Raw genomic sequence first — 19197 nt, 5'->3', positions numbered from 1 at the left:
TAAAGTAAACCTGTCACAAACACAGGCAATTAAAGATGGAAACCGTTACTGTAAGATGTTGGGAAACAAAAGGCTTATGGTGGGCTTTGCTGAGACGTGACGTCACCACGCACGCCGAGGCCCCCTCACAGCCAGGCTGCTTGCAGCTGAAGCCGACCCAGCACTTTTTAACTTAGGCCTGTGTTCTTAGTGCAGGGGATCGCACTACATGATGTAAGTGCATTTGTATATATTTTTTAAAATAAATTAGAAGGTTTTACGTGATATAGATCACCATTAAGTAGTTTTAGTGTTGCGCAAATGGGGAAATACATGAAAGGAAGGGAGAGGGGGGGAGAGGGGGAGGGGGGGGGAAGGGGGGAGAGAAAGGGGGAGGAAAAAAAGAAAAGGGGGAGGGAAAGAAAGGGCAGGGAGGGGGATGGGGAACAGATGAGTATGCAGGTAAAGGATAGAAGGGTAAAGGCCAAAGAGTGCTAGTGTAAAATTAAATGTGTCTGGGTGTGTACAAATCCTTGTTCAGTACGTGCTGAACTAAAATAAATGTTATAGGGTGGCAATCGAATATGGATCCTAATATAGTGCCATAAAAATAAAAACTCACAATATTGGATGAATGCCTGAAACACTAGACATACAAATCGTGAGTGCTGTGCAAAACTGCAATAAAATATGCTAACAGTAAATGAATATATAACTTAAGGTGATAGTCCAAAATATATGACTAAAAGTGTACAGTGAGAATAATCACATAAGCACAATCCCATGTGACATGCCAAGTGAAAAAACACAGATATCAATCAATCCAATATAAAACAAAATACATATTCCATGCAGTATTTTAAAGTGCAAATGGTGCTAGCAGCAAAAAAACGTTACAACACAGGTGAAATAGTAAACACATAAAAATAAGGTGCTGATAATCAGTCTGGGATATTCAGTCCTGTGGACGTGCTGTGTTCTAAGGGGAAGCACTAGCTTTGAACTTCAGTGACCCATGCAGGCATACATGTGCAGTGACTTAATCCTCCTATTTATCCAATACGTGGATGGATGTGCCCTTACCTACAGGCTGTGAGGTTACAGCCTTAATAATATAGGTGGATAGCTGGCTCCTGTTCCTGGGATAGGTATGCCTCACAAGATAAAGAGATAATGTCCCATAGAGTAGTAGTTTAAACCAATTGAATTTTATTAAATATAGTGACAGGGTACTCACATTCTGAGTGAATAAAAACTGCAGTAATAGAGCAACAAGCAGAGTACCGAACGGTGCGTTCCAATGTCCTTCCTAGTGTCTCTCTCACTTCCTTCCTTGCGCATTCGTCACCGTCACGTGACTTCTTCAGGGAAATGAATAGAGAGAAAGGAGTTGTGTTTTTATGCTGATCGTTCGTACTTACGGCGGCCATTTTCTTGTAGACCGGAACCGGAAGTTCCGTGGCGGCCATTTTTGGTAAGATATGTCGCCGGAAATATACCAGCATTCATTAAATTGGAGGTATATCAAGCGAAGTTATACCAAGCCCAGGTTAGAGGGAGAGTGACACCAGGGGACTAATCAGCACCTTGAGATATATCGCTGGGCTCATATAAAATGCAGTGAAATACAATATTATATAAAAATACCCTTTTAAATATGTGGAAATGGAAAATATAAAAAATAGTATGCCGCACCAAGATATATATAAAAACTATAAAATATAATGAGAGAGAGAATAAAAGTATATTTGCATCGATATGCATGCATAAAAATTAGAAATATATAAAAACACAGAAGCTATATTGGTTAAAAATTGATTTGTGTATGCAAAATAAAACATAGGAATAATATAACGCGCCAAGATAAAATGAGAGAAGAGAGTACAAATAAATTTGCGTCAATGTGCACTTGTATACATATAAAATCTGTAGGTTATGTTGAGGGGAGAGAGTATATATACGTTTTTACATCAGTGTGCACATAATTAGAGGAGGAGAGGTTTATCCGGATTAATTATTACTTATAAAAATATTAATAAATATAAAAATATAAAAAATATATAATGACTTTAGAGATTAGATAAAGCATTCATAAGAGGTAAAAGTAAAAACAATGGTTAAAATATAGTGGGAGGAGTCTAATGAAAAAACATATATGTATTAAAAATCGCTGATGAAACAGTTCAGGTCAAACTCTATATTTAACCCTTGAGGGGCAAAAGTGTCTAAGGTAAAAATCCACTTCGATTCCAATTGGCTTAATGTTCTAACTTTGTGTCCTCCGCGCCAATGTTTGGTGTAAGGTTCTATGCCCCAAAATTTTAATTGGGATGGATCTTTGTTGTGGACAGCAGCAAAGTGCCTTGATACACTATGCTTGTCAAAGCCTTTTGAGATGTTCTTTACATGTTCCTTCAGACGAACTCTAAGGGGTCTTTTTGTGCGGCCCACGTACTGGAGGCCGCAATTGCACTCCAGTGCGTAGACCGCTCCCTCAGTGTTGCAACTTATAAAATCTCTTATCTCATATGTGTTTCCGGTAGTTGTAGATGTGAACTCCTTTCGTTTCTTATTCTGGCATCCCGTTTTTAAACAAGCATAACATCTTCTACAAGGAAAGAAACCTTTTCCAGTGAAAAATGAAAAGTTATTTTTGGGGGGATCCGGGACATTTTTTACTAGCTTGTCTCGAATAGTCGGAGCCCGCCTATATATAAATTTAGGTTTTGAAGGGAGTATCTGTTGTAGCTGTTGGTCTGCTAGTAAGATATTCCAATTTCGTCTAATGATTTTCTCCACTTCTTTAAATTGGGAACTATAGTCGAGGATAATTGGTACTGCATCGTCTTTAGGTATATGTTTCGGTTTATCTTCTAGTAGTGTTTTTCGGTCTATCTCCGCAACTTCCATGATCTTTTTATTGATAAATTTATTGTCATATCCTTTTTCCAAGAATTTATCTCTCAGGGTTTCTGCCTGTACTTTGAAAATTCGATCATCAGTGCAGTTCCGCTTTATTCGCACTAATTGTCCTTTGGGTATATTGAACAGCCAGTTGTTATGGTGGCAACTTCCTATTGGAAGATAGCTGTTCCTGTCTACCTCTTTGAAGTGTGTTTGGGAGGAAATTTTGTTGTCATTCTGTGTAATTTCCAAATCTAGAAATTTAATATTCTTATCGCTGATCTCCCATGTTAGTTGGATATTTCTGTTATTGGTATTCAGGCCTTCTAGGAAGTTGATGAGTGATTCCTTCTTACCCTTCCATATTATTATTATGTCATCAATATACCTCTTGTATAGATGTAAGTCTTCTGGGATGTTTTTTAGTGCCTCTTCTTCTTCCAATTGCGCCATAAATAGGCCCGCCACACTCTGGGCAAATTTGGCTCCCATAGCCACCCCTGTTTTTTGGAAAAAGTAATTGCGGTTGTACCAAAAATAGCTATTTTTCAAAGTAAAATCCAGGCATTTTATTATATATTTCCTCTGACTACATGGTAAGGTTGTGTATTTCCTCAGTCCCCATTTTACTGCCTCACATGCCTGGTGATGTAAAATTACTGTGTATAAAGAAGCTACATCTGCTGTGGCCAAAAGCCACGGTTCTTCATTGGCAGGGAGATTGTCTAGTATTTGTAGAATTTGTTTAGTGTCCCTTAAGTATGCTTGTGTCTTCTGGACTGCGGGTTGTAAATAAAAGTCGATGTATTGTCCCATGCGCGATGTTAATGAATCTATCCCATTGACTATTGGTCTTGGTGGGGGATTACTCTGGTCTTTATGTATCTTTGGGACTGTATATATAATGGGAGTACGACACGATTCCGGTATGAGATATTTTGCTTCTTTCTTAGTCAAGATCTCTCTTTTAAGACCCAAGTGGACTACTTGTTCTAGTGCCTTTCTGCATCTGAACATAGGGTTACTTGGTAGACGTGTGTATGTATTTTCATCTTCTAATAATTTTTCCATACTTAAATTGTATTGTTCCTTGGAGAGGATCACAATTCCTCCCCCTTTATCTGCTGGCCGGATTACCAGGTCTTTTCTTTTTGTTAGTTTCCGAATTCCACTCTTGATGTGTTTGGGGTCTTCTTTCTTTCTAATTTTTAGAGACTTTAATTCGTCTGTTACAATTCTCTTAAACACATCGATGTGTTTATTATCTTTTGCTGGTGGATTGAAGGTAGATTTATTCCTCAAGGTGCTATGTAGGGTATTGTCATTAGTGTGGGATATTTTGGTTTTACAAGGGTTACTGGCAATGTGTTTCTTGATGTTGAGTTTCCTTATGTACTTCTGAATGCCTATATATGTCTGAAATTTATCTAAGTTTTTTATGGGGGCATATTTGAGACCCTTGTCTAATGTACCAATTTCCTCATGTGTAAGTTGTTTCCCACTAAGATTAAAAATGCCTCCTCCTTTCACTCTCTTTTTCTTTTGTACTCTCTTCCCTCCTCTTCGTCCTCTCTTCTTTCTGGGGTGTGTCTTACATATCTCATTTCTTCGGCATTTCTTACCGGGTGGTTTTCCCTGCCCCGTTCCAAAAAAGACATGCTACTTACCAACAATATACACCGTATAATAACGAAAGAAGATACCAACAGGAACGGACCCCAAGAAATGGCTGGAAAAAGCCATTTTGGAAAAACTTTAGGAAGAATAATTATAAACAAAAACCTGTATATGAACAGAGGCCCCCATACGAACAGAGAGATGAAAGAAGATACCCACAAACACACAGGGGGACACCTTATCACAACAGGGATCGCCCACAAGATACAAATAGACTAAGAGCGAGAAGCCCAGAACACCAACACCAATATGATAGAAGAGATGGAGATGGTAGAGGACCACAAACACAAGTGCTGTACAGACCATATGAGAGAAAGCCCAACTCGAACGCACAACTACGAGAGAAGAGATGGAGATAGCAGAGGTCCACAACCACATAGTTCATATAGACCGCACGAGAGGAGTCCAATCCGAACTTATAACTATTATGCACCCCTATTAAACAGACCAGAGGAAGATAGACCTGACAGACGACAATACTCAGATACAGAACATGACAGGTCTTTTTTGGAACGGGGCAGGGAAAACCACCCGGTAAGAAATGCCGAAGAAATGAGATACGTAAGACACACTCCAGAAAGAAGAGAGGACGAAGAGGAGGGAAGAGAGTACAAAAGAAAAAGAGAGTGAAAGGAGGAGGCATTTTTAATCTTAGTGGGAAACAACTTACACATGAGGAAATTGGTACATTAGACAAGTTTCTCAAATATGCCCCCATAAAAAACTTAGATACATTTCAGACATATATAGGCATTCAGAAGTACATAAGGAAACTCAACATCAAGAAATACATTGCCAGTAACTCTTGTAAAACCAAAATATCCCACACTAATGACAATACCCTACATAGCACCTTGAGGAATAAATCTACCTTCAATCCACCAGCAAAAGATAATAAACACATCGATGTGTTTAAGAGAATTGTAACAGACGAATTAAAGTCTCTAAAAATTAGAAAGAAAGAAGACCCCAAACACATCAAGAGTGGAATTCGGAAACTAACAAAAAGAAAAGACCTGGTAATCCGGCCAGCAGATAAAGGGGGAGGAATTGTGATCCTCTCCAAGGAACAATACAATTTAAGTATGGAAAAATTATTAGAAGATGAAAATACATACACACGTCTACCAAGTAACCCTATGTTCAGATGCAGAAAGGCACTAGAACAAGTAGTCCACTTGGGTCTTAAAAGAGAGATCTTGACTAAGAAAGAAGCAAAATATCTCATACCGGAATCGTGTCGTACTCCCATTATATATACAGTCCCGAAAATACATAAAGACCAGAGTAATCCCCCACCAAGACCAATAGTCAATGGGATAGATTCATTAACATCGCGCATGGGACAATACATCGACTTTTATTTACAAGCCGCAGTCCAGAAGACTCAAGCATACTTAAGGGACACTAAACAAATTCTACAAATACTAGACAATCTCCCTGCCAATGAAGAACCGTGGCTTTTGGCCACAGCAGATGTAGCTTCTTTATACACAGTCATTTTACATCACCAGGCATGTGAGGCAGTAAAATGGGGACTGAGGAAATACACAACCTTACCATGTAGTCAGAGGAAATATATAATAAAATGCCTGGATTTTACTTTGAAAAATAGCTATTTTTGGTACAACCGCAATTACTTTTTCCAAAAAACAGGGGTGGCTATGGGAGTCAAATTTGCCCCGAGTGTGGCGGGCCTATTTATGGCGCAATGGGAAGAAGAAGAGGCACTAAAAAACATCCCAGAAGACTTACATCTATACAAGAGGTATATTGATGACATAATAATAATATGGAAGGGTAAGAAGGAATCACTCATCAACTTCCTAGAAGGCCTGAATACCAATAACAGAAATATCCAACTAACATGGGAGATCAGCGATAAGAATATTAAATTTCTAGATTTGGAAATTACACAGAATGACAACAAAATTGCCTCCCAAACACACTTCAAAGAGGTAGACAGGAACAGCTATCTTCCAATAGGAAGTTGCCACCATAACAACTGGCTGTTCAATATACCCAAAGGACAATTAATGCGACTAAAGCGGAACTGCACTGATGATCGAATTTTCAAAGTACAGGCAGAAACCCTGAGAGATAAATTCTTGGAAAAGGGATATGACAATAAATTTATCAATAAAAAGATCATGGAAGTTGCGGAGATAGACCGAAAAACACTACTAGAAGATAAACCGAAAAACATATACCTAAAGACGATGCAGTACCAATTATCCTCGATTATAGTTCCCAATTTAAAGAAGTGGAGAAAATCATTAGACAAAATTGGAATATCTTACTAGCAGACTAACAGCTACAACAGATACTCCCTTCAAAACCTAAATTTATATATAGGCGGGCTCCGACTATTCGAGACAAGCTAGTAAAAAATGTCCCGGATCCCCCCAAAAATAACTTTTCATTTTTCACTGGAAAAGGTTTCTTTCCTTGTAGAAGATGTTATGCTTGTTTAAAAACGGGATGCCAGAATAAGAAACGAAAGGAGTTCACATCTACAACTACCGGAAACACATATGAGATAAGAGATTTTATAAGTTGCAACACTGAGGGAGCGGTCTACGCACTGGAGTGCAATTGCGGCCTCCAGTACGTGGGCCGCACAAAAAGACCCCTTAGAGTTCGTGTGAAGGAACATGTAAAGAACATCTCAAAAGGCTTTGACAAGCATAGTGTATCAAGGCACTTTGCTGCTGTCCACAACAAAGATCCATCCCAATTAAAATTTTGGGGCATAGAACCTTACACCAAACATTGGCACGGAGGACACAAAGTTAGAACATTAAGCCAATTGGAATCGAAGTGGATTTTTACCTTAGACACTTTTGCCCCTCAAGGGTTAAATATAGAGTTTGACCTGAACTGTTTCATCAGCGATTTTTAATACATATATGTTTTTTCACTAGACTCCTCCCACTATATTTTAACCATTGTTTTTACTTTTACCTCTTATGAATGCTTTATCTAATCTCTAAAGTCATTATATATTTTTTATATTTTTATATTTATTAATATTTTTATAAGTAATAATTAATCCGGATAAACCTCTCCTCCTCTAATTATGTGCACACTGATGTAAAAACATATATATACTCTCTCCCCTCAACATAACCTACAGATTTTATATGTATACAAGTGCACATTGACGCAAATTTATTTGTACTCTCTTCTCTCATTTTATCTTGGCGCGTTATATTATTCCTATGTTTTATTTTGCATACACAAATCAATTTTTAACCAATATAGCTTCTGTGTTTTTATATATTTCTAATTTTTATGCATGCATATCGATGCAAATATACTTTTATTCTCTCTCTCATTATATTTTATAGTTTTTATATATATCTTGGTGCGGCATACTATTTTTTATATTTTCCATTTCCACATATTTAAAAGGGTATTTTTATATAATATTGTATTTCACTGCATTTTATATGAGCCCAGCGATATATCTCAAGGTGCTGATTAGTCCCCTGGTGTCACTCTCCCTCTAACCTGGGCTTGGTATAACTTCGCTTGATATACCTCCAATTTAATGAATGCTGGTATATTTCCGGCGACATATCTTACCAAAAATGGCCGCCACGGAACTTCCGGTTCCGGTCTACAAGAAAATGGCCGCCGTAAGTACGAACGATCAGCATAAAAACACAACTCCTTTCTCTCTATTCATTTCCCTGAAGAAGTCACGTGACGGTGACGAATGCGCAAGGAAGGAAGTGAGAGAGACACTAGGAAGGACATTGGAACGCACCGTTCGGTACTCTGCTTGTTGCTCTATTACTGCAGTATTTATTCACTCAGAATGTGAGTACCCTGTCACTATATTTAATAAAATTCAATTGGTTTAAAATACTACACTATGGGACATTATCTCTTTATCTTGTGAGGCATACCAATCCCAGGAACAGGAGCCAGCAATCCACCTATATTATTAAGGCTGTAACCTCACAGCCGTGGGGTAAGGGCACATCCATCCACGTATTGGATAAATAGGAGGATTAAGTCACTGCACATGTATGCCTGCATGGGTCACTGAAGTTCAAAGCTAGTGCTTCCCCTTAGAACACAGCACGTCCACAGGACTGAATATCCCAGACTGATTATCAGCACCTTATTTTTATGTGTTTACTATTTCACCTGTGTTGTAACGTTTTTTTGCTGCTAGCACCATTTGCACTTTAAAACACTGCATGGAATATGTATTTTGTTTTATATTGGATTGATTGATATCTGTGTTTTTTCACTTGGCATGTCACATGGGATTGTGCTTATGTGATTATTCTCACTGTACACTTTTAGTCATATATTTTGGACTATCACCTTAAGTTATATATTCATTTACTGTTAGCATATTTTATTGCAGTTTTGCACAGCACTCACGATTTGTATGTCTAGTGTTTCAGGCATTCATCCAATATTGTGAGTTTTTATTTTTATGGCACTATATTAAAATCCATATTCTATTGCCACCCTATAACATTTATTTTAGTTCAGCACGTACTGAACAAGGATTTGTGCACACCCAGACACATTTAATTTTACACTAGCACTCTTTGACCTTTACCCTTCTATCCTTTACCTGCATACTCATCTGTTCCCCATCCCCCTCCCTGCCCTTTCTTTCCCTCCCCCTTTTCTTTTTTTCTTCCCCCTTTCTCTCCCCCCTCCCCCCCTTTAAAGATAATAAACACATCGATGTGTTTAAGAGAATTGTAACAGACGAATTAAAGTCTCTAAAAATTAGAAAGAAAGAAGACCCCAAACACATCAAGAGTGGAATTCGGAAACTAACAAAAAGAAAAGACCTGGTAATCCGGCCAGCAGATAAAGGGGGAGGAATTGTGATCCTCTCCAAGGAACAATACAATTTAAGTATGGAAAAATTATTAGAAGATGAAAATACATACACACGTCTACCAAGTAACCCTATGTTCAGATGCAGAAAGGCACTAGAACAAGTAGTCCACTTGGGTCTTAAAAGAGAGATCTTGACTAAGAAAGAAGCAAAATATCTCATACCGGAATCGTGTCGTACTCCCATTATATATACAGTCCCGAAAATACATAAAGACCAGAGTAATCCCCCACCAAGACCAATAGTCAATGGGATAGATTCATTAACATCGCGCATGGGACAATACATCGACTTTTATTTACAACCCGCAGTCCAGAAGACACAAGCATACTTAAGGGACACTAAACAAATTCTACAAATACTAGACAATCTCCCTGCCAATGAAGAACCGTGGCTTTTGGCCACAGCAGATGTAGCTTCTTTATACACAGTCATTTTACATCACCAGGCATGTGAGGCAGTAAAATGGGGACTGAGGAAATACACAACCTTACCATGTAGACAGAGAAAATATATAATAAAATGCCAGGATTTTACTTTGAAAAATAGCTATTTTTGGTACAACCGCAATTACTTTTTCCAAAAAACAGGGGTGGCTATGGGAGTCAAATTTGCCCCGAGTGTGGCGGGCCTATTTATGGCGCAATGGGAAGAAGAAGAGGCACTAAAAAACATCCCAGAAGACTTACATCTATACAAGAGGTATATTGATGACATAATAATAATATGGAAGGGTAAGAAGGAATCACTCATCAACTTCCTAGAAGGCCTGAATACCAATAACAGAAATATCCAACTAACATGGGAGATCAGCGATAAGAATATTACATTTCTAGATTTGGAAATTACACAGAATGACAACAAAATTGCCTCCCAAACACACTTCAAAGAGGTAGACAGGAACAGCTATCTTCCAATAGGAAGTTGCCACCATAACAACTGGCTGTTCAATATACCCAAAGGACAATTAATGCGACTAAAGCGGAACTGCACTGATGATCGAATTTTCAAAGTACAGGCAGAAACCCTGAGAGATAAATTCTTGGAAAAGGGATATGACAATAAATTTATCAATAAAAAGATCATGGAAGTTGCGGAGATAGACCGAAAAACACTACTAGAAGATAAACCGAAACATATACCTAAAGACGATGCAGTACCAATTATCCTCGACTATAGTTCCCAATTTAAAGAAGTGGAGAAAATCATTAGACGAAATTGGAATATCTTACTAGCAGACCAACAGCTACAACAGATACTCCCTTCAAAACCTAAATTTATATATAGGCGGGCTCCGACTATTCGAGACAAGCTAGTAAAAAATGTCCCGGATCCCCCCAAAAATAACTTTTCATTTTTCACTGGAAAAGGTTTCTTTCCTTGTAGAAGATGTTATGCTTGTTTAAAAACGGGATGCCAGAATAAGTAACGAAAGGAGTTCACATCTACAACTACCGGAAACACATATGAGATAAGAGATTTTATAAGTTGCAACACTGAGGGAGCGGTCTACGCACTGGAGTGCAATTGCGGCCTCCAGTACGTGGGCCGCACAAAAAGACCCCTTAGAGTTCGTCTGAAGGAACATGTAAAGAACATCTCAAAAGGCTTTGACAAGCATAGTGTATCAAGGCACTTTGCTGCTGTCCACAACAAAGATCCATCCCAATTAAAATTTTGGGGCATAGAACCTTACACCAAACATTGGCACGGAGGACACAAAGTTAGAACATTAAGCCAATTGGAATCAAAGTGGATTTTTACCTTAGACACTTTTGCCCCTCAAGGGTTAAATATAGAGTTTGACCTGAACTGTTTCATCAGCGATTTTTAATACATATATGTTTTTTCATTAGACTCCTCCCACTATATTTTAACCATTGTTTTTACTTTTACCTCTTATGAATGCTTTATCTAATCTCTAAAGTCATTATATATTTTTTATATTTTTATATTTATTAATATTTTTATAAGTAATAATTAATCCGGATAAACCTCTCCTCCTCTAATTATGTGCACACTGATGTAAAAACGTATATATACTCTCTCCCCTCAACATAACCTACAGATTTTATATGTATACAAGTGCACATTGACGCAAATTTATTTGTACTCTCTTCTCTCATTTTATCTTGGCGCGTTATATTATTCCTATGTTTTATTTTGCATACACAAATCAATTTTTAACCAATATAGCTTCTGTGTTTTTATATATTTCTAATTTTTATGCATGCATATCGATGCAAATATACTTTTATTCTCTCTCTCATTATATTTTATAGTTTTTATATATATCTTGGTGCGGCATACTATTTTTTATATTTTCCATTTCCACATATTTAAAAAGGGTATTTTTATATAATATTGTATTTCACTGCATTTTATATGAGCCCAGCGATATATCTCAAGGTGCTGATCAGTCCCCTGGTGTCACTCTCCCTCTAACCTGGGCTTGGTATAACTTCGCTTGATATACCTCCAATTTAATGAATGCTGGTATATTTCCGGCGACATATCTTACCAAAAATGGCCGCCACGGAACTTCCGGTTCCGGTCTACAAGAAAATGGCCGCCGTAAGTACGAACGATCAGCATAAAAACACATCTTTATCTTGTGAGGCATACCAATCCCAGGAACAGGAGCCAGCAATCCACCTATATTATTAAGGCTGTAACCTCACAGCCGTGGGGTAAGGGCACATCCATCCACGTATTGGATAAATAGGAGGATTAAGTCACTGCACATGTATGCCTGCATGGGTCACTGAAGTTCAAAGCTAGTGCTTCCCCTTAGAACACAGCACGTCCACAGGACTGAATATCCCAGACTGATTATCAGCACCTTATTTTTATGTGTTTACTATTTCACCTGTGTTGTAACGTTTTTTTGCTGCTAGCACCATTTGCACTTTAAAACACTGCATGGAATATGTATTTTGTTTTATATTGGATTGATTGATATCTGTGTTTTTTCACTTGGCATGTCACATGGGATTGTGCTTATGTGATTATTCTCACTGTACACTTCTAGTCATATATTTTGGACTATCACCTTAAGTTATATATTCATTTACTGTTAGCATATTTTATTGCAGTTTTGCACAGCACTCACGATTTGTATGTCTAGTGTTTCAGGCATTCATCCAATATTGTGAGTTTTTATTTTTATGGCACTATATTAAAATCCATATTCTATTGCCACCCTATAACATTTATTTTAGTTCAGCACGTACTGAACAAGGATTTGTGCACACCCAGACACATTTAATTTTACACTAGCACTCTTTGACCTTTACCCTTCTATCCTTTACCTGCATACTCATCTGTTCCCCATCCCCCTCCCTGCCCTTTCTTTCCCTCCCCCTTTTCTTTTTTTCTTCCCCCTTTCTCTCCCCCCTCCCCCCCTTCCCCCCTCTCCCTTCCTTTCTTGTATTTCCCCATTTGCGCAACACTAAAACTACTTAATCGATATTGCCCAGGGAGTAGGTTAAGCTCCCTTCAGTGTTTGCAGCATCCTTCCATTTTCCTTGTCAAGGTGGTTGGCGCAGAGGTATTTTATACACTAATTATTTGCTCCCCACTTTTCCTCCCCACCTTTGCTGCCACCATGGACATATTTTCATTCTTGGATAAACGACAAATTAATCTGGAGGAAATTTTTAGTACCACCATCCCTAGCAAAAAAAGCAATGACCTGGAGAGCCTAATGAGGAGATTGGGCCATGCTATGGAGAAGAAAGTTAATCTATGGTGGGATATAGTAACCTTTGAACAATACATGAAAGACAGTATTGTCCCAAGAAGACTAAGATGGGACATAACCCCTAATGATGGACTCATGGATCAGGAATCCATCAATGAATGGTTCAAGTTCTTCAATGAGAAAGGCTTAGAACTACTTGCCTTCCTATTAGAAAGAAAGAAGAAGAAATTGCGATTAATAGAGGAATTGATCTCTCAGATTAAAAGGGATCTGGAACCCTGGAAGGATAAGGCTGAATTCCTCACTCTTACATCACAATTGAACAAGGATCTCACTAAAAGGGATAAAGAAGTCCAACAGAAAAAAAGTAAAACATACACCAGGGACATAAACGATTTTAAAACGGATCATACTTTTAAATGGCAGAACCAGCATAACCAAGCAGACCCAATATCTACGTACTCAACACCAGAGAAAACAGTGAGAGTTCACCCCCCTCAACCAAGCAGAAATGACACACAACATCTACCTCAAGATGACCATCAAAATCACAGAGGGGAAACTACAGAACATCAAAGATATGATGAAAGACATGCTACTTACCAACAATATACACCGTATAATAACGAAAGAAGATACCAACAGGAACGGACCCCAAGAAATGGCTGGAAAAAGCCATTTTGGAAAAACTTTAGGAAGAATAATTATAAACAAAAACCTGTATATGAACAGAGGCCCCCATACGAACAGAGAGATGAAAGAAGATACCCACAAACACACAGGGGGACACCTTATCACAACAGGGATCGCCCACAAGATACAAATAGACTAAGAGCGAGAAGCCCAGAACACCAACACCAATATGATAGAAGAGATGGAGATGGTAGAGGACCACAAACACAAGGGCTGTACAGACCATATGAGAGGAGCCCAACTCAAACGCACAACTACGAGAGAAGAGATGGAGATAGCAGAGGTCCACAACCACATAGTTCATATAGACTGCACGAGAGGAGTCCAATCCGAACTTATAACTATTATGCGCCCCTATTAAACAGACCAGAGGAAGATAGACCTGACAGACGACAATACTCAAATACAGAACATGACAGGTCTTTTTTGGAACGGGGCAGGGAAAACCACCCAGTAAGAAATGCCGAAGAAATGAGATACGTAAGACACACTCCAGAAAGAAGAGAGGACGAAGAGGAGGGAAGAGAGTACAAAAGAAAAAGAGAGTGAAAGGAGGAGGCATTTTTAATCTTAGTGGGAAACAACTTACACATGAGGAAATTGGTACATTAGACAAGTTTCTCAAATATGCCCCCATAAAAAACTTAGATAAATTTCAGACATATATAGGCATTCAGAAGTACATAAGGAAACTCAACATCAAGAAATACATTGCCAGTAACCCTTGTAAAACCAAAATATCCCACACTAATGACAATACCCTACATAGCACCTTGAGGAATAAATCTACCTTCAATCCACCAGCAAAAGATAATAAACACATCGATGTGTTTAAGAGAATTGTAACAGACGAATTAAAGTCTCTAAAAATTAGAAAGAAAGAAGACCCCAAACACATCAAGAGTGGAATTCGGAAACTAACAAAAAGAAAAGACCTGGTAATCCGGCCAGCAGATAAAGGGGGAGGAATTGTGATCCTCTCCAAGGAACAATACAATTTAAGTATGGAAAAATTATTAGAAGATGAAAATACATACACACGTCTACCAAGTAACCCTATGTTCAGATGCAGAAAGGCACTAGAACAAGTAGTCCACTTGGGTCTTAAAAGAGAGATCTTGACTAAGAAAGAAGCAAAATATCTCATACCGGAATCGTGTCGTACTCCCATTATATATACAGTCCCGAAAATACATAAAGACCAGAGTAATCCCCCACCAAGACCAATAGTCAATGGGATAGATTCATTAACATCGCGCATGGGACAATACATCGACTTTTATTTACAACCCGCAGTCCAGAAGACACAAGCATACTTAAGGGACACTAAACAAATTCTACAAATACTAGACAATCTCCCTGCCAATGAAGAACCGTGGCTTTTGGCCACAGCAGATGTAGCTTCTTTATACACAGTCATTTTACATCACCAGGCATGTGAGGCAGTAAAATGGGGACTGAGGAAATACACAACCTTACCATGTAGTCAGAGGAAATATATAATAAAATGCCAGGATTTTACTTTGAAAAATAGCTATTTTTGGTACAACCGCAATTACTTTTTCCAAAAAACAGGGGTGGCTATGGGAGTCAAATTTGCCCCGAGTGTGGCGGGCCTATTTATGGCGCAATGGGAAGAAGAAGAGGCACTAAAAAACATCCCAGAAGACTTACATCTATACAAGAGGTATATTGATGACATAATAATAATATGGAAGGGTAAGAAGGAATCACTCATCAACTTCCTAGAAGGCCTGAATACCAATAACAGAAATATCCAACTAACATGGGAGATCAGCGATAAGAATATTAAATTTCTAGATTTGGAAATTACACAGAATGACAACAAAATTGCCTCCCAAACACACTTCAAAGAGGTAGACAGGAACAGCTATCTTCCAATAGGAAGTTGCCACCATAACAACTGGCTGTTCAATATACCCAAAGGACAATTAATGCGACTAAAGCGGAACTGCACTGATGATCGAATTTTCAAAGTACAGGCAGAAACCCTGAGAGATAAATTCTTGGAAAAGGGATATGACAATAAATTTATCAATAAAAAGATCATGGAAGTTGCGGAGATAGACCGAAAAACACTACTAGAAGATAAACCGAAACATATACCTAAAGACGATGCAGTACCAATTATCCTCGACTATAGTTCCCAATTTAAAGAAGTGGAGAAAATCATTAGACGAAATTGGAATATCTTACTAGCAGACCAACAGCTACAACAGATACTCCCTTCAAAACCTAAATTTATATATAGGCGGGCTCCGACTATTCGAGACAAGCTAGTAAAAAATGTCCCGGATCCCCCCAAAAATAACTTCATTTTTCACTGGAAAAGGTTTCTTTCCTTGTAGAAGATGTTATGCTTGTTTAAAAACGGGATGCCAGAATAAGAAACGAAAGGAGTTCACATCTACAACTACCGGAAACACATATGAGATAAGAGATTTTATAAGTTGCAACACTGAGGGAGCGGTCTACGCACTGGAGTGCAATTGCGGCCTCCAGTACGTGGGCCGCACAAAAAGACCCCTTAGAGTTCGTCTGAAGGAACATGTAAAGAACATCTCAAAAGGCTTTGACAAGCATAGTGTATCAAGGCACTTTGCTGCTGTCCACAACAAAGATCCATCCCAATTAAAATTTTGGGGCATAGAACCTTACACCAAACATTGGCACGGAGGACACAAAGTTAGAACATTAAGCCAATTGGAATCGAAGTGGATTTTTACCTTAGACACTTTTGCCCCTCAAGGGTTAAATATAGAGTTTGACCTGAACTGTTTCATCAGCGATTTTTAATACATATATGTTTTTTCATTAGACTCCTCCCACTATATTTTAACCATTGTTTTTACTTTTACCTCTTATGAATGCTTTATCTAATCTCTAAAGTCATTATATATTTTTTATATTTTTATATTTATTAATATTTTTATAAGTAATAATTAATCCGGCTAAACCTCTCCTCCTCTAATTATGTGCACACTGATGTAAAAACGTATATATACTCTCTCCCCTCAACATAACCTACAGATTTTATATGTATACAAGTGCACATTGACGCAAATTTATTTGTACTCTCTTCTCTCATTTTATCTTGGCGCGTTATATTATTCCTATGTTTTATTTTGCATACACAAATCAATTTTTAACCAATATAGCTTCTGTGTTTTTATATATTTCTAATTTTTATGCATGCATATCGATGCAAATATACTTTTATTCTCTCTCTCATTATATTTTATAGTTTTTATATATATCTTGGTGCGGCATACTATTTTTTATATTTTCCATTTCCCCATATTTAAAAAGGGTATTTTTATATAATATTGTATTTCACTGCATTTTATATGAGCCCAGCGATATATCTCCAGGTGCTGATCAGTCCCCTGGTGTCACTCTCCCTCTAACCTGGGCTTGGTATAACTTCGCTTGATATACCTCCAATTTAATGAATGCTGGTATATTTCCGGCGACATATCTTACCAAAAATGGCCGCCACGGAACTTCCGGTTCCGGTCTACAAGAAAATGGCCGCCGTAAGTACGAACGATCAGCATAAAAACACAACTCCTTTCTCTCTATTCATTTCCCTGAAGAAGTCACGTGACGGTGACGAATGCGCAAGGAAGGAAGTGAGAGAGACACTAGGAAGGACATTGGAACGCACCGTTCGGTACTCTGCTTGTTGCTCTATTACTGCAGTTTTTATTCACTCAGAATGTGAGTACCCTGTCACTATATTTAATAAAATTCAATTGGTTTAAAATACTACACTATGGGACATTATCTCTTTATCTTGTGAGGCATACCAATCCCAGGAACAGGAGCCAGCAATCCACCTATATTATTAAGGCTGTAACCTCACAGCCGTGGGGTAAGGGCACATCCATCCACGTATTGGATAAATAGGAGGATTAAGTCACTGCACATGTATGCCTGCATGGGTCACTGAAGTTCAAAGCTAGTGCTTCCCCTTAGAACACAGCACGTCCACAGGACTGAATATCCCAGACTGATTATCAGCACCTTATTTTTATGTGTTTACTATTTCACCTGTGTTGTAACGTTTTTTTGCTGCTAGCACCATTTGCACTTTAAAACACTGCATGGAATATGTATTTTGTTTTATATTGGATTGATTGATATCTGTGTTTTTTCACTTGGCATGTCACATGGGATTGTGCTTATGTGATTATTCTCACTGTACACTTTTAGTCATATATTTTGGACTATCACCTTAAGTTATATACTCATTTACTGTTAGCATATTTTATTGCAGTTTTGCACAGCACTCACGATTTGTATGTCTAGTGTTTCAGGCATTCATCCAATATTGTGAGTTTTTATTTTTATGGCACTATATTAAAATCCATATTCTATTGCCACCCTATAACATTTATTTTAGTTCAGCACGTACTGAACAAGGATTTGTGCACACCCAGACACATTTAATTTTACACTAGCACTCTTTGACCTTTACCCTTCTATCCTTTACCTGCATACTCATCTGTTCCCCATCCCCCTCCCTGCCCTTTCTTTCCCTCCCCCTTTTCTTTTTTTCTTCCCCCTTTCTCTCCCCCCTCCCCCCCTCCCCCCCTCTCCCTTCCTTTCTTGTATTTCCCCATTTGCGCAACACTAAAACTACTTAATCGATATTGCCCAGGGAGTAGGTTAAGCTCCCTTCAGTGTTTGCAGCATCCTTCCATTTTCCTTGTCAAGGTGGTTGGCGCAGAGGTATTTTATACACTAATAGATCACCATTGTCTTCCCTATCTGAGATACATTATGATGATGGTCTGAGGCTCATGTGAGTGGAATGAGAGTCCCTTGGGAGAGACACCCTTGTGGTGGAAGCATCCAAGTTCCCTATTGATGGATTTATGCATTTATTGATGATATTTCTTGTTATACCATTGGTTGGCGAAGGGTAAGGCCGCGTACACACGGGCAGATTGTCTGTCCAACTTAGTCCGCTGAACCGTGTTTCAGCGGACAATCCGCTCGTGTGTGGGCTTCAGCGGACTTTTTCAGCGGACTGTCTGACGAACAAAGTCTTACGGAATTTCCGAAATTTTGTCCGTTCAAACTTGGTTTTGTCCGTCCAAACTTGGTTTCAGCGGACAGTCCGCTCGTGTGTAGGCAAGTTGGACGAACTAAGTATGGCGCATGCTCAGAAAGGATTTACACGGCCGAAGGTTGCATTGCAGTGTATAGGACGTCGTTTTTCTAGTCCCGTCGTACATGCTGTACACGTCATCACGCACGCTTTCAGCGGACTGTCTGCTCATCGTGTGTGGTCAAGTCCGTTCATGCAAATTTTGAACGGACTGTCTGTCGGATTGTC

The sequence above is a fragment of the Lithobates pipiens genome, unplaced genomic scaffold (assembly GCF_037356315.1).
Source record: "Lithobates pipiens isolate NorthernLeopardFrog02 unplaced genomic scaffold, aLitPip1_a1.2 Scaffold_30, whole genome shotgun sequence".
NCBI classification, from domain to species: domain Eukaryota; kingdom Metazoa; phylum Chordata; class Amphibia; order Anura; family Ranidae; genus Lithobates; species Lithobates pipiens.
This window is presented reverse-complemented; position numbering follows the sequence as displayed.